The following is a 13,788-nucleotide window of genomic DNA, read 5'->3' as shown; positions in this document are numbered from 1 at the left end:
AACGGGTTTGATCGTCGTGGCCGAAGAAGCACAGTGTTGCCGAACAATAATAGCATTTTAGGAGTAAATCCATCATGAGAGATTTTATTATATTCTGTGGGGACCCCAGGGGTGCTACTGTGATTGATCAGCTTTTGGTACTCTGACTTCTTTTCTCGGAGGCTGTATCTCATGTACTGTACCAGCGCTTTCCTGTACAGATCATGGCCAAAACACGGGCATGTAAGAAGTGTCAGCGATTCCATGTTAAAAATTTAACACAGAATTATTTGTTTTGCAAATAGCTGTTGTCTCACTTGTATGACTTATCTCCCTCCATGTAGTCATCACTGAACTGATCAGTGTCTTATCCTACAGTACATGCGCTGTCTTAATTCGCTCTGCCCCGCTTGTTCCGCAGGTGTCCGGTTTAGAATGTCTCGGTTTCGTAAGTTCCTTGCAATTAAGACAAAATCTCTGATCTTTCGTTTTAAAAATAAAACTTCCAACAAAGAACCACAAGTTTGTTATTCTCATTATAATGTTCCAGTCTGTGGCTTGTCAAAAGTTTTTAAAAGTGTGAGATTTGATAGGATAGCGTCTGATATCTGGTGGGAATCTAATCGCTGTGCTTTTGCTTATCTTTCTGCTGCGCAGACCTGATTTTTTCATTATGGAAATGCATTAACAGACAAGCAGAACTTTTGAGGGGAGATGATAAGAGTTTTGTTTCACCACCAGGAAAAAGCATTCACTCAAGCTGCCCTCAATGTGTCTTGTAACTGTGTGAATAACAATCGGCTTTACCACAACAAGAAAAAACTGACACATTTTCTATCAATACAAATTAAAAGATAAATAGTTCAAACGGTGTGCATCCTAGTCACACAGGCGATAAAGCTGTCAGACGCGTCTCTCTCTTTTTTATGTGATTGAAAGATATTCGGTGTTGGGGAAAAAAAAACTCTGTGAGAGGTGTAAATGATAATTGGAAGTGTTTCGCTTTTCTTTCGAGCGTGTTTTGACTCAGCCTGCCTGTTTTACTGTGTTACTGTGTGTCTGTTGCACGGTTGGGATTTGAGGTTTTGTATTTATTTTTTCTGACAAAGGCTGAGGGAACCCTTGCATTTCTAGAGCAGGCGGCTTCTCAGCTTGACACTCCAGAAGAAAAACGTCATCTGGCGTCGACCTTCAGATGAGAGCTCGAGGATGCTCGTGGGGCGGTGGCACAAGGACAGAAAGTACATGAATATATTTATTATAACATCTTGTTGCTTTGGAAGCAGACCAACTGGTGAGGATTTCGTTCTGTGAACTGCAATAAAAATGTATATATAGGGAGTGACGTATTCACTGTTACATTTGGGGAGAAGATGTTCTTGGGTTTTAATAAGGAAAAGTCATATTGTAAATATTTATATTTACCATTGACGTGGTTGTTGGCTGTTTTTCTAGCGGTAAAAATATTGTTAATTCCCGTGACACTGTAGCCCTGCTCACGACAGTGTCCAGCAGGAACAGTGGAAAGTCTCTCCACATGAGACACCTTCGGCGGTAGTCCTTTGCACGCACACAGAAGCTCTGTATCTCATGTCTTTACATTTATCTTGATTTTTTTTATTACTTTGCCACATTATCTATGGGATGTAAATGTGTCAGCATAAAGACCAAAGTTTTTATTGAAGTAGCCTCTTCTAGCTCAGTGATTCCTGTTCTGTACATGCAGTATAGTTCACATGTAATAGTATGCATTTGTCTACATTACATTACACCTGCTAGGTCTCGGCTCAGTATTGATATTGATCTAAATTAGCATTTAAGATATCCTTCTCATTAAAGTTGACACTCAGTTTGAGCATGCTGTGATATAACACCCGATTGAGCCTGATAAATTTATTGTCCCGACTATTAAAACTATAGGTCACACCTGCTCTCTCTAAACCAAGCAATTGAGCAAGAAACCTTGCTTTCAGTTCCAGCTCCGAGCTGCCAGCATGCAGTGAGCTTATAAAACATTTACTGGGCTGTAATCATAAAACATTTGCCAACTCTTTCAGCTTGCACTTTTTCCCCCTGTAACTACAACAACACATAACATCATAGGATTGGGTTCCCAGTGTCTGCTTTAAATATATTGTTACTGGAGTCTGTAGATTTGAGCCTTGTGTTCCCTTTGTGTTAACAGCACGTCTGAAAGTAATGTGCATGAATGGCCAACAGTCACCTGCAGACATGAAGGATCTATAAGTGTCAGAATCGTAGGTTCTGGATGCAGAGCTAACCGTGCTTACAATTGTTCAGCAATGTACTGACATCCACATCACTGTTCATACTGCCTTCTGCGTCTTACTTTGGGCAGAATCAAGTGTTTAAACTCTCCTAGACATGTGCCTTCAGTATCTGATACTGCACATCAGTCTATGATGATAGACATCAGTCTATCAAACACTACTGAAAGAAACTGTTTTGTCCTCATTTTCCTTCATTCACTGTCCTGATATAATGTTAAAAGTATACATTCTATGTCTTTACATAATAATGACACAAGACAGGAGTTCAGCAATTTCAGATTGCTCAAAGGAATTATAGATTGCACACCAAAAAGGCCAGGTCATTCAGCAGCAGTGTCCCGAGCACCAAGCGCAGTGGCGTTCAGTAACGCGCAGCTGGAGAGGGAGTTTCCAGTCTGAGCACAAGATCGCTGCTGACCAGCTGAGTGGTGGCTCCCTGCGGGCCCAGTCTGTCCCCACCTGGAGCACAGTGACCCTGCGGGCTGTAGCTCCCCAGGCTGTCCACACCTGGTCCATCTGCAGTTGGGAACTTTTATTTGAGAGTGTCCAGACAGGCCCTTACTTCAGATGCACCCTTCCTGTGGGTAAGACTAATTCATCGCTCAAGGGTTTGAACAGTGCTTTGTGTAGCTCCAGTTCGGGTCCTTTTCTACAGAGAAATACGTGTCTCAGAAGGCAGTGCACTCCTGCATCTTCATGGATGTAGGGAAGACTGGAGAAAGCCCTCCGACTACAAGGTTCTCAAGAAATAAGCACAGTTTTATTCGAGCATTGCATGACCTGTTTGTAAAAGCTAGATACTGTATAACTAAAGATGAGAAGGGTTTACTTCTTTCTTTTTGCAGGGAAAAACAGCTACAATATGTGCCGTAACTATGAAAAAAGAAAGACTTTATGAAATTAATATTTTAATGAGGAAAAAGCAGGGTCGTTCTGAATGCTCATTTAAATTTCAAATAAGCTTGAACTAAATTCAGCGTTCCGAAAGTCTGCACTTTGATCTGGGCCATCTATTCTCACCCTGACGCTCATGACTGTCAGGCTGAGAGGTTCGTATGTTTCTGTGACTAGAGTCAGATGACTTCTGGAGCTCAGTGAAAACCCGGGGAGAGACGCCGATCTGCGCCTTATTTTACACCTCATTTGAAGTGCTGTGTTTAATCAATATTAATGCCCGGACTTCAAATACCAAGAAGCAACCCCTCAATAATTCCACGTTGAACAGTACAGCTGTTTTTAAATAGATGGAAATTAGTTAATACTTTCTGACAGATTTACTCACAAATTATGGATCAGCGTTGAGACCGCTACCAAATCATAATAGAAAATGCAAAATTAGTTCATTTACAGTATGTCTTCATTTGATGTTGTAAATAGGATGCTTTTTCCATTGACTTATATTTTAAGTAAATTCCAGTGGTTCAAGTTAATGGTTTGTGTAATGGGTTCAATAGTTGAACATTAATTACAAGTAGTGCAATGAACACAAATGGACAAGGGCCATAGATTTTTTTTAACAGAGCACTAAATTAATTTGAGAAATATTGGCATACCCGACAGTTTTTGAATATAAGAGAATACAAAGATTAATAATGAATCTTCTTTTTTAAGATTAAATAAACAAGTGCTTTCTAAACAAGAAAGTTTACAAGTTTTTAGTATGTATCCATCTGATATGCTTCTACACTCTATAAACCCATAGCAAATCCAGGATATAAAACAATATGCAAGCTTTATAGTGCCTTTAAGTCTTGCATAGCTCTCCATTCCTCTACACTCGAAAGTGAAGATACTCATATGCAATTACACCATTAGAAGTTTCTTTTCATCTTCAAGTCAGACCGATAGTGCTTGATTAGTGTGTTTGTGTGAAATGCCTAATGGGAGCTTCAGGGCACTTAAGATCAGAGTGAAGAAGACAAACTGCCGTTCACTGAACGGCTGGAATAGATTCAATAAGAAGTGTGGGCACTGCTTCTCTTGAAAATTGAGTTTCCTGTGGGTATTTAAATGAATAAGCCAATAACAAAAGTACTCTTTCCTACATAATTATTAGTTATATTGAATATCAGAGTCCTGCAAATGAATTTCAAAACACCAATAACTATCAATATAACCAATAGATTGCACTTTAAGTAGGAGTTCTCTACTGTCATGGATCACTGCTCAGAATTTCTCAACTGGAGAGTCTATTTCCAGAAATTTTTTGAAATTTCATTTAAACTAGTCCTTGGCTATTATACAGCAAATTTGCATGTGAAGGCGCACAGATCTGAAATATCTTTCACGACAAGCATACATCACTGCATGAAGAAAAAAATAGAAAAATGTGTACATGCATCCCTGAAACAATTTTTATTTTGTGCGATACTGTTAGAATTCTGATGAAAGGTATGAAAAATGCATATGATTTTTAGTGAACACAAAGTGTTCCTTTTTTTTCTGTGATTTTATTAATCAACATTAAAGAGGAAACTTTCTTCTCAAATTCACCCAGCAATTTAAATGCACTACATGAGGATGTTTATTTCCTTCCATTTCTCTACATTTCCTTTTTAATTAAATATAAACATTGAAACTGATATGAACAGAACTGCTTTTTAGACAGCATTTGTTTTTTTTTGGGGGGGGTAGTCATTCTTAAACCGTTCTAGACACACTTAAAAAGTTCTGTCCTGCTTCCAGAAGTTAATTGAAATCGTCCATTGTCTCGCATGACACATTCGGAACGCCGCAGCCTGGAGGCAAGTGTGGCAGAAACTGTGCCAGCCGGGCCGCTGAGCCAGCTCGGGAAAATAAAAGCCTCCAGCAGCAGGGCAATCTGGAGACCAGGAGGCCGGATCAGCACCTTTCCGACCCAGATGTTGACCCAATTACTGTGTGCATGATAAATAAGATACAGAATCTGGAGAGCAGGCCCACCTGGGAGCATGTGCAGGAAACAAGAGCACGAGGAGCAAGCCTGTCTTCTCTGTACCACAAGCGTGTTCTGCACATGTTAGAGGTGCTTGGAGAAAAGGGAGCAAACTCGGACTGGGATGATGGCAAACAGCACACAAGTAATTAACAGACAGGCTGTCATTTCTCTCTGGAAATGTATGGAGTGTAGGGCACAGAAATCCAAAAATCAACAAGAAATCTTCGCTGTGTTCCAATGCGTCTTGTGTGGGTGTGCTATTATCCAAAGAATTACTGTGCAACTGCCTGGTTAGTTCATGTGACACTGATATGCACTTATACCTGAAGTTGATAGTTTGCAATTTTATTTCCACTCAAAATGAAATCTGGTTTAAGCATCTTGTAATACAGATAGATGCTCAGAAAGATTTTAGTTTAGGGTAAGTGAAAATCCATGGAGTCTATTGAAAGCTGAATTGTTGTGACCATAAGAGTCATTTATAATGTGCAGATTAGTCACTTACTTGTGATGTGTTGTTGAGATCTAATGTGTCTGATTTCTCATCAGTTGGGGTGTTTATCCCTAATGCACAGTAAATGGCTGCTTTGGTGATATTGAATGACTGTTTTGTTCTAGAGAAGGTGGTCTAAGTCCAGCGCTTAAAACACAGTATGTTGAACAGAATTGTAAAAGAAATTCCACTTCTCAGCACAGGGAAGGTTGCTACTTAATGTGAAATCAATAATTTGAAACAAACACTAATCGTGACATTGACCCACCCAAAACTGCATTCACTTCCTTTGGTGTTGTTCAGACCTGGATATATACTAAAAAAGGGAATCTATTACAGAGGAAGCTGTAATACAGACAGGGTTATGGCACTTGTCTATGGTAGTCATAAGGCACTAAAACTCCTACAGCATAACCAAATGTACAAGGAGTAATTTAATGTCAAATGTGCTTCCCTCAATTACATTTGAAACTGGTGGGGGGGGTGTTCCTGCATTTTATTGGTAAACGAAACTCCTAGAGTTTTCTCTAGTGAACCATAAACTGGCATATAGCAGCACATTATGCACCATTAGTAATATGAATTCAGTCCTGCACATTTACATTCATCAGTGGATGATATAGATGCCCAAGGATTTTATGACATTAGATGCAGTGCAGTGACAGTCCTCTGAATGGAAATTATATACACCAAGACTGAAATGCAATCAATTATAAGCGCATTGGGCTGCCACTATATAGTAATAGCTTATCAGTAGCTTTTAAGGCACACACAGCAGAACAGCATATAATGCTTTGTATGCCAGGAGTTTATCTAAGGAAGAAACATTCCTTCTTCCTTATGGAAGAAGAAGAATGGAAGCTCTCTGTGTGCTTCCATTCTTTCACATGCAGCGCACATACGTGGGAAAGACGGGATGGAGAAAGTACTCTGATCTTTGCACAGCGTGTGCAGCCTGACTCAAAATCTGAACTGCTGTCAGGCAGTCCAGCTTCACAGCCCAGCCAGAGTAAACCCCCCTGCCCAGTCAGATCAGAGATCACAATCAGAGAGGAGCGACATTGCCCTAAAACCCTTGTTGTGCACCAGGAGTCGCTTTAATATGAGGGGCACTATTACAGTAGAAGCAGAGTGTCTGTTGAATTCTATGTCAATTGATGAAATGGCTGCACATCTGTCTGAGAATAGTATTGAATTCTCTTTCATTCAGAGGTTTAGGAACAAGTTCAACAGCAGGCAGAGCCATGAAGTAGAAAGATTTTCCTGCACCAATAAGGACTCCGGTGCCCCATGTTTTTCCAGCCAACCATGTAACCCAATGCAGGGGTCTCTTTGCACAGTTTTTTTAACCTTGCATTTGCAGAGCTTTGCTTCCAGAACAGAACTGAAGAAAAAAACATGCAGCCCTGAATCTGGCTGATCCTCTTTGCCCTCCTTGCTCACTGCCGGCATAGCTTTTGTAATTCCGTGACAAGGAATTCATGCGGATCCCTGAGAAACAGCGTGCCTCAGTTCAGTCCATTGATACTGCAGGTTGGCCTATGACATGGTAGAGCATTCTCAGCTTTGGGTGTAATAAGAGGAATATGACATCTGTGGCACGTTCTGTGTGGCGTGTGCATGGTTCTTCCTGTGTTCAGGTGGGTTTTTCCCAGGTGCTCTGGTTTCCTCCCACATTCCAAAGTCAAGCTGACTGGGTTCATGGGTGTCTCAAAAGTCCCCTGATTGTGTGAGCTTGTGCCCAACAGTACACTGGTCTTGTTTTGCCTCTTCCCCCTTGGGTTCAGGACAAGGTGTGTGTGGCTGCAGCCCTCACCAGGAATAACTGATAACACATTAACAGCTACTGTGAGAGAGCAGGTGCCCCTCCTTCCTCTGCAATCTGCACTGGTTTCTGTCATGATACAAATATGACTTTTAGCAATGACCATTGATAATCTGCAGATTTTATTTTGACGGTTTTAGTTAAAGAGGAAAGTCATTATTACCATTTGCCTTTCTTCTCCAAATTGATTTTCAGTTTTGTTTATAGTGTTTGACCTCTTTATTGTACGAAGGCTTTATGGTGGGTCCGAAGTTGTAGAAAGATGATTTAGGATACCTCATAAAATTATTTCAATGAGCAGATTCCAAGTTATTAATTTGGGAATGCTAATTTTGTGATTTACAATTTGTAATGCTTCTGATTTCCAGTTTTCTGAAGAGGAGAGGAAAACCATTTGCATATATATTGTCTCATTGCTATTTTCTGCAATCAGTTCTGCTCAGCTGATTCTAGCGAAATAATACTATGCTTTTAAATGGACCACCTTTCACAGTGTTTACTCAGATGTGGTTTAACTGCTGGGAGATGGATATCTTCTATGACCTACAGTAAGTATTGCTTCACCACTCACATTGTGCCTGAGGTGTTTTTCTCAATAACAACAACAAAAAAGAGCTTGCTCTTCATGTCTTAATGCTTAAGCATTAATGTGAGTCATAGGAGTTGTAGGTAAAACACATTTTCTGCACAATGGAAATGCCAAAAGCATTTTTTTATAAAGCCAAAGAGAGAGCTGTACATAACAAGGGAAAAACTACATATGCAAGCACTCACTGGGGAGATATTTGTTTTCAGAAAGCAGAGCAGTGTAAGCAGTAGTTCTTAATTTACTGTTTAGATAGAAGCACTTCTGCTTGGGTTTTACATTTTTCCATAAATAAGGACTTATAAATATTCTTTTTTACCATTTTTTTTTGTGTGGATGCTAACTGCTGTTCATTCTATCGTTGTATCCAATGCACCACTAACCATTTTACAACCCAAGCCCACGCAGGCAAGTAGAAATTAGAAATTTTACAGGTTTAATAGGTTTCTTACAATCAGAAACATTTTAAAATGGCATTCTTTTAAAGATCTTTTGGATTTCAGCTTTTTAATGAAGAAAAAGTCGCAGAAGCCTTATGGAACTTCTCAAATGCAGTGCAGAAAATTTGTAAAAGAGACAGTTTAAGCTGTGATGTTAAGGACTCTGTATTAATTGACGTTATTGCCTTTTCTTATTTGGATTCCCCACAATGCTTGTTCGGAAAACACATGAACCTGAGTTCTAGTAATTAAGCAGCTGAGCTCCAAAGCCCAGGAATCAGTCCAGTTTCATTCCCTTCTCCTGGTTTTGGGTGCTGGGATGAACATCTAAAGTCACTGCAGTGCTCTGGGGACTACAGCGCTCCTCCTGGTTATTACTCCATGTGGTGAGATGGTAGTTAACCCAGCTGCCCCCACAGCTTTAGAATCCAGGGTTGGATTCCTGAATGGGGCAACTTCTGTGGGCAATTTCCATATTCTCCCAGTGTTCATGTCTGTGTCCTCTGGGTGGTCTGGTGTCCTCCCACCTTCTTGCAGTGTGTGTGTGTGTGTGTGCGCATAGAGATGCACTGGCCATGCATAAGAAGCTTTCTGATAATGGATGGGTAGACAAATTCCACTGTGGCTCTGGGTGGGCATTGGCAGCTGCTGGTGGGCAGACAGAAAGAGGTATCCAGTCTGGAATGGATGCTCACAGCTGTGATGCAGGCAATGACATCATAACCTTGTCTCAGCTGGCTGTGGGACCGAGCGCTGATTGATGCTGTCAGCTGTTACTTTTGTCAGTGCGCGGTGATACGTTGTGAAACAGAAAGGACAACGGCGCAGGGACTACCACAGCGTGCTCCGTGCCTGCCCCTGAGAGTCCAGGTGGCATTGTGCCTCAGGGTAAAAACAATCGCTTTTGTGTCTCGGGGGACTCTATCAAACAAACTCGAGATCTGCTTTTCATTTTGCACAGGGAAATGTACAGATACGTGTACGTGCCAGTATATACTGTAGTATGTTTCCACTTTATTTACAGAGCGAATCTCCTATATGGAGCCTTTTCTTGTACACGTTTCCTCCTGTGGTTGGGTTCCCAGCTGAAGCACATTTTAAAATTAAAAGTTTTCCTGATCCTAAAATCCCCAGGTGTTCCTGCCCTTATCGTTGTGCGTTTTTTCTTTCTTTTAGCTGAGACGTCTAAATATATTCTAATCTGTGAGAATAGATTGACATGATTTTTTTCCAATCTTATATTTTGTCAAATCAAGGGATGATTGTAAGCATCTTCTGTAGTTACAAGAATGTACTGTATGTACATATGCAAAGTTATGGCGCACGAGGAGCATCTAGAAGCATCGCAATAACATAAATTAGTTTCAGTGTTTCTGTCGTTCATTTGAATGATACCTACTGTACCAAACAAATTTGGCGGATTTGTCCGTCTAACGCTAACGTGTCGTTTCCTTGATTACAATGCTCACTCATCTTAGCATATATACGGTACCGTCAGTCTACAGAGCCCGAGCGAGGTGCTACGCTATTAATTCTCTATCTGTTGCAATAACGCAACGCCGCGTTTTCGGCGATGTGGCGATGCTTAACATTAGAAAGTGCAAACGTAAATAAAACGCTCGAATAAATGCACTGAACTGTTTTAGGGATATTTCCTGGATTTATATTATTAGAACAAGTCGCCGCCGGGTGGTATCCGTTTCTCCTAGTATGCTCTCATTAAGTTGAAGACTGCTGGGCTACTCTTTCACAAACCTCGGGTCTTCAGACAGCGGTGCAGCGCAGAAAGCTATTGTCAAAGCTGCCAGCGTTTCACAACTGTAAAGCCGTGAGGTTTTGTTTGCTTGTGTTTCGCTATTTCTCTGCCTAAAATCCGATAAAAAAAAGTCCGCCGGATGGTTTTCAGGCACCCAACTAAGTGGTCGAACTAACGCCTGAACTAATGAGTCACAGTTCCACGGTGTTGTGTTTTCCTGTGCCGAACAGAAGCATCTCGGTATATTCTCCAGTCAGACCTCATTGTCCAGGTAAGCTTTTTTCCGTTTAACGAGATTCGTGTTTAGGCTGAGTTACTGTGGATCATCCGTAAAGCATTTGGGAGATCTGGGAAGCAGGGTGACTTGTTTGTGAGCGGCATAAGATTGTAAATACTATTTCAGTTTGTTGTTGAGGAAAAAACAACTGAAGTCGAGCGGGACTCTTAGGAAAACAAACTGCGCGCCGGGACTGATATTGGGAATTGTCGCTTCCCGACCTCTCCTGACAATGTGACTGTTTAACAGAAAGCAGCAACTTTCACAAGATCTAGAAACCCAGGTGTATATGAAATTAATTCTACAGTATATATCGTTATGTTTTAATTGTGTAAAAAATATATTTAAAATTTCCAATGTATGAATGATCAAAGCATCTTTTGTAATACAGGGTGTGTTGTCGTCCTTTTTCAAATGTTCATATTTTAGTTCAGAGGCTACATCAAATGTTTCGCTCGTCCGAGTGCCTTGTGGGCATCTCCTTCACCCGAGACCAGGGATCTCGACCCTCTGTTGCTTCTCTGAGTCGTACTGTATCTTGTCATAGTCATGTTCTGAAAAGGAATCTTGCTTTGCGCAATGAAGTTGTGAAGTTGCTGCGCTAATAGACCACAGCGCTGTATGCAATAAATACAATTAAAACGTACAGTACACACCTAAGTTAATTTATGATGAGCCTGACCGTGTCCGTACCCCGACAGAAGCTGTGTGTGGCCATTCATTTGCGCATTTCAGAGCGGCCACACAACGTTGCTTTGGGTTCTGTGCTGTTTCGGGTTTTTGGGATGATTTGCAGAAATTTTCCGCGCTAAAATCCGCTGTATGAAGCGTACAAACTGATTAGCAAAACAAGAAACAAGTAACTGAAAACAGGAATATGGGCTGTATTTTCCATGACATACGCTGTAGCCTCTATCCCTAGCCAGGGTCATTTTTCAAGTTAGGGCTTTCAGATCGGTTAATTGCAGCCCGAAGTATTTCCAACTTCTGGCAATATTGCGCACAGTTTGTGGTGCTGGTACACGTCCGTTTCTCCCTATGCTTTGTTTACTTTGTTCATAATTTATAATTTATAAGATCACTTTATTAGCCCTGTGCAATTTCTTGCATTATGGAATTTAGATGAGTTTAATAGATTTTAAGCCGAGGTTATTCATCATGTGGTGTCATCATTTTACAGTTGTATATTTCAGGCAGGTTATTTTGCCCTGTTACCGTGTCTGCAGAAAACAGATTTTCAGTGTTCACGCTTAATGCTGGGTTTCAGTAACAAATATTTAATCAGTCATTTGGGTTTTTATATCTTGTGTAATTCATTCCTAAATTCGGTGATGCAAAATGAAATAAAACTGACGAGAAGCAAGGGGTTATTATACAGGACAATGTGAATCTTTAAATGCATTTTAAAAGTAAAAAATAACTCATGATCTATTATTTTTATTGCAATATGAAGGGCGAAACTACTGAAAATAAAAAGGAGTGGAATTTAGTAGATATAGATAATAAGACATTAAAAGGCTGTGAGAGTAAGCATCATAGGTTTGCCAGTTCAGTTTTGTAATAAAGCAGCTACTGTATAGAGTCGCACTGAGTAGCCAAGGTCTTTGTGTTTGACACAGAATTGTGGGGAAGCAGTAAAAAAGGCATGCAAACTGACAGAATACATCTTGATCTTGTGCTGAAAATCACTAGTAAGACCCCAGTTAGAATGTTGTGTATGACTTTGGTCACTACAGTACGTTAAAAAAGAGGTTCCTGGTCTTAGATCAGTCCAGAGAAGAGTAAACAAATGCTTCCCCAGTTTTAGAGGACTGTTGTATATTGACAAACCAAAGGAACTGAACAAATAGAGTCTTGAACGAGGAAAAACCGCGGGGAGACCTGATCCTAGTACTCAGAATCCTCAGAGTTCACCAGCAAAGTCACCACAGCGGTCTTTTTCAGAGCCCACAGTGAAACACGATTCACAGAGCACATGGAGGGGCATTGAACTCCAGGGACAGGAGGCACGTCTCGGCCCAAAGGGAAGGAGCCAGCTCAGGAAGCGCCTGGATGAGGTTGTGGGGTCAAACAGCAGCGAGGGGCAGAATGGCCTCCAGTCGGAGGCACCCTGATATTCTTGGGACAGAGTCCCCAGTACTGGTCCAGGTGGCCCCCACACCTGAAACCGGCTGGGTTCCATGCCAGCTGAGCCTAATTACCTATCCTAACCTTTAATTGTTTAAGTCAAGTGTTTGCAGATATTTTTTCCTGTTTTTGAATATCTCCTTTTTCCTCTGATAGTTTGGTACTTAAGTTTACCTATGATAGTTAAAAAAAACATTTGTAATGCAGAAATAGCTATCAGAGGCAGTCGTAGATCACGGTGCAGGAAGTTACGTCAGAGCGGTATTCTCAAAAACCGCAAAGCACTTGATTCAGGATACATTTCAGGGTTCAGCTCATCAGCTGTGGTTCTGAGGCCGTCCAGTTCTCGTCTGGGGGGGGGGGCTGGGGTGTTTGCATGTTGACATTCCAGCTCAGCTCTCAGTGAACTAAAGTAACTTGTTAGTAGTTCAGGTGGGGAGCTGCGTCAGCATGCGTAGGCTGCAAAGGAACAAGTAATAGGTTTATTCCATGCTGAAAAAAAGAAGAAAGAAAACACAACGTTTCGGCCGTAGAGCCCTCTTCAGGTGTGAGAAGGCTCCACGGCCGAAACGGAAATGCCAGCCCTTCGAAACCAGAATTTGGCTTGGCTGCTTTGGCACAATCGGTGGTCGCCATCACCACCACCAGCCACCAGAGGTCGCCTAGAAATAATTGGAAAATATACATTATATCCCTACACTGCTGCAGTTCTCATCAGATGTGACCTTCCTATCACAATTTCTAATCCAATCTAATTGAAGAGCTGCAGGTTCGATTCCATTTTGGGGTGCTGTGCCACTGGTCAAGGGGCTTCTCACAGACTTCTCCAGTAAATGTTGTGTTGCATAAATGGATTACCTCCGAATACCCTCTAGGTTGTCTGTGTAAATTTATTTTCAGTTGACGTATCTGGGTAAATTGTTGGATATTAAGGATATATTGTATTGTGGTCAGGTGGAGCTTGGCGTCTTTCTTAGAGGTGGCTGGGTGAGATCCTCGGATCGGACTCGGAGACGAACGAGCTGGATAGGCTGCAATGCCTCCTCTCCTTTGTAGACATTGTGTTTGCAATAGTAAGGTTTTGTCACCTATTTATT

This window comes from Atractosteus spatula, chromosome 7 (genome assembly GCF_055471065.1).
Source record: "Atractosteus spatula isolate fAtrSpa1 chromosome 7, fAtrSpa1.hap1, whole genome shotgun sequence".
NCBI lineage: Eukaryota > Metazoa > Chordata > Actinopteri > Semionotiformes > Lepisosteidae > Atractosteus > Atractosteus spatula.
Note: the sequence above shows the minus strand (reverse complement) of the source record.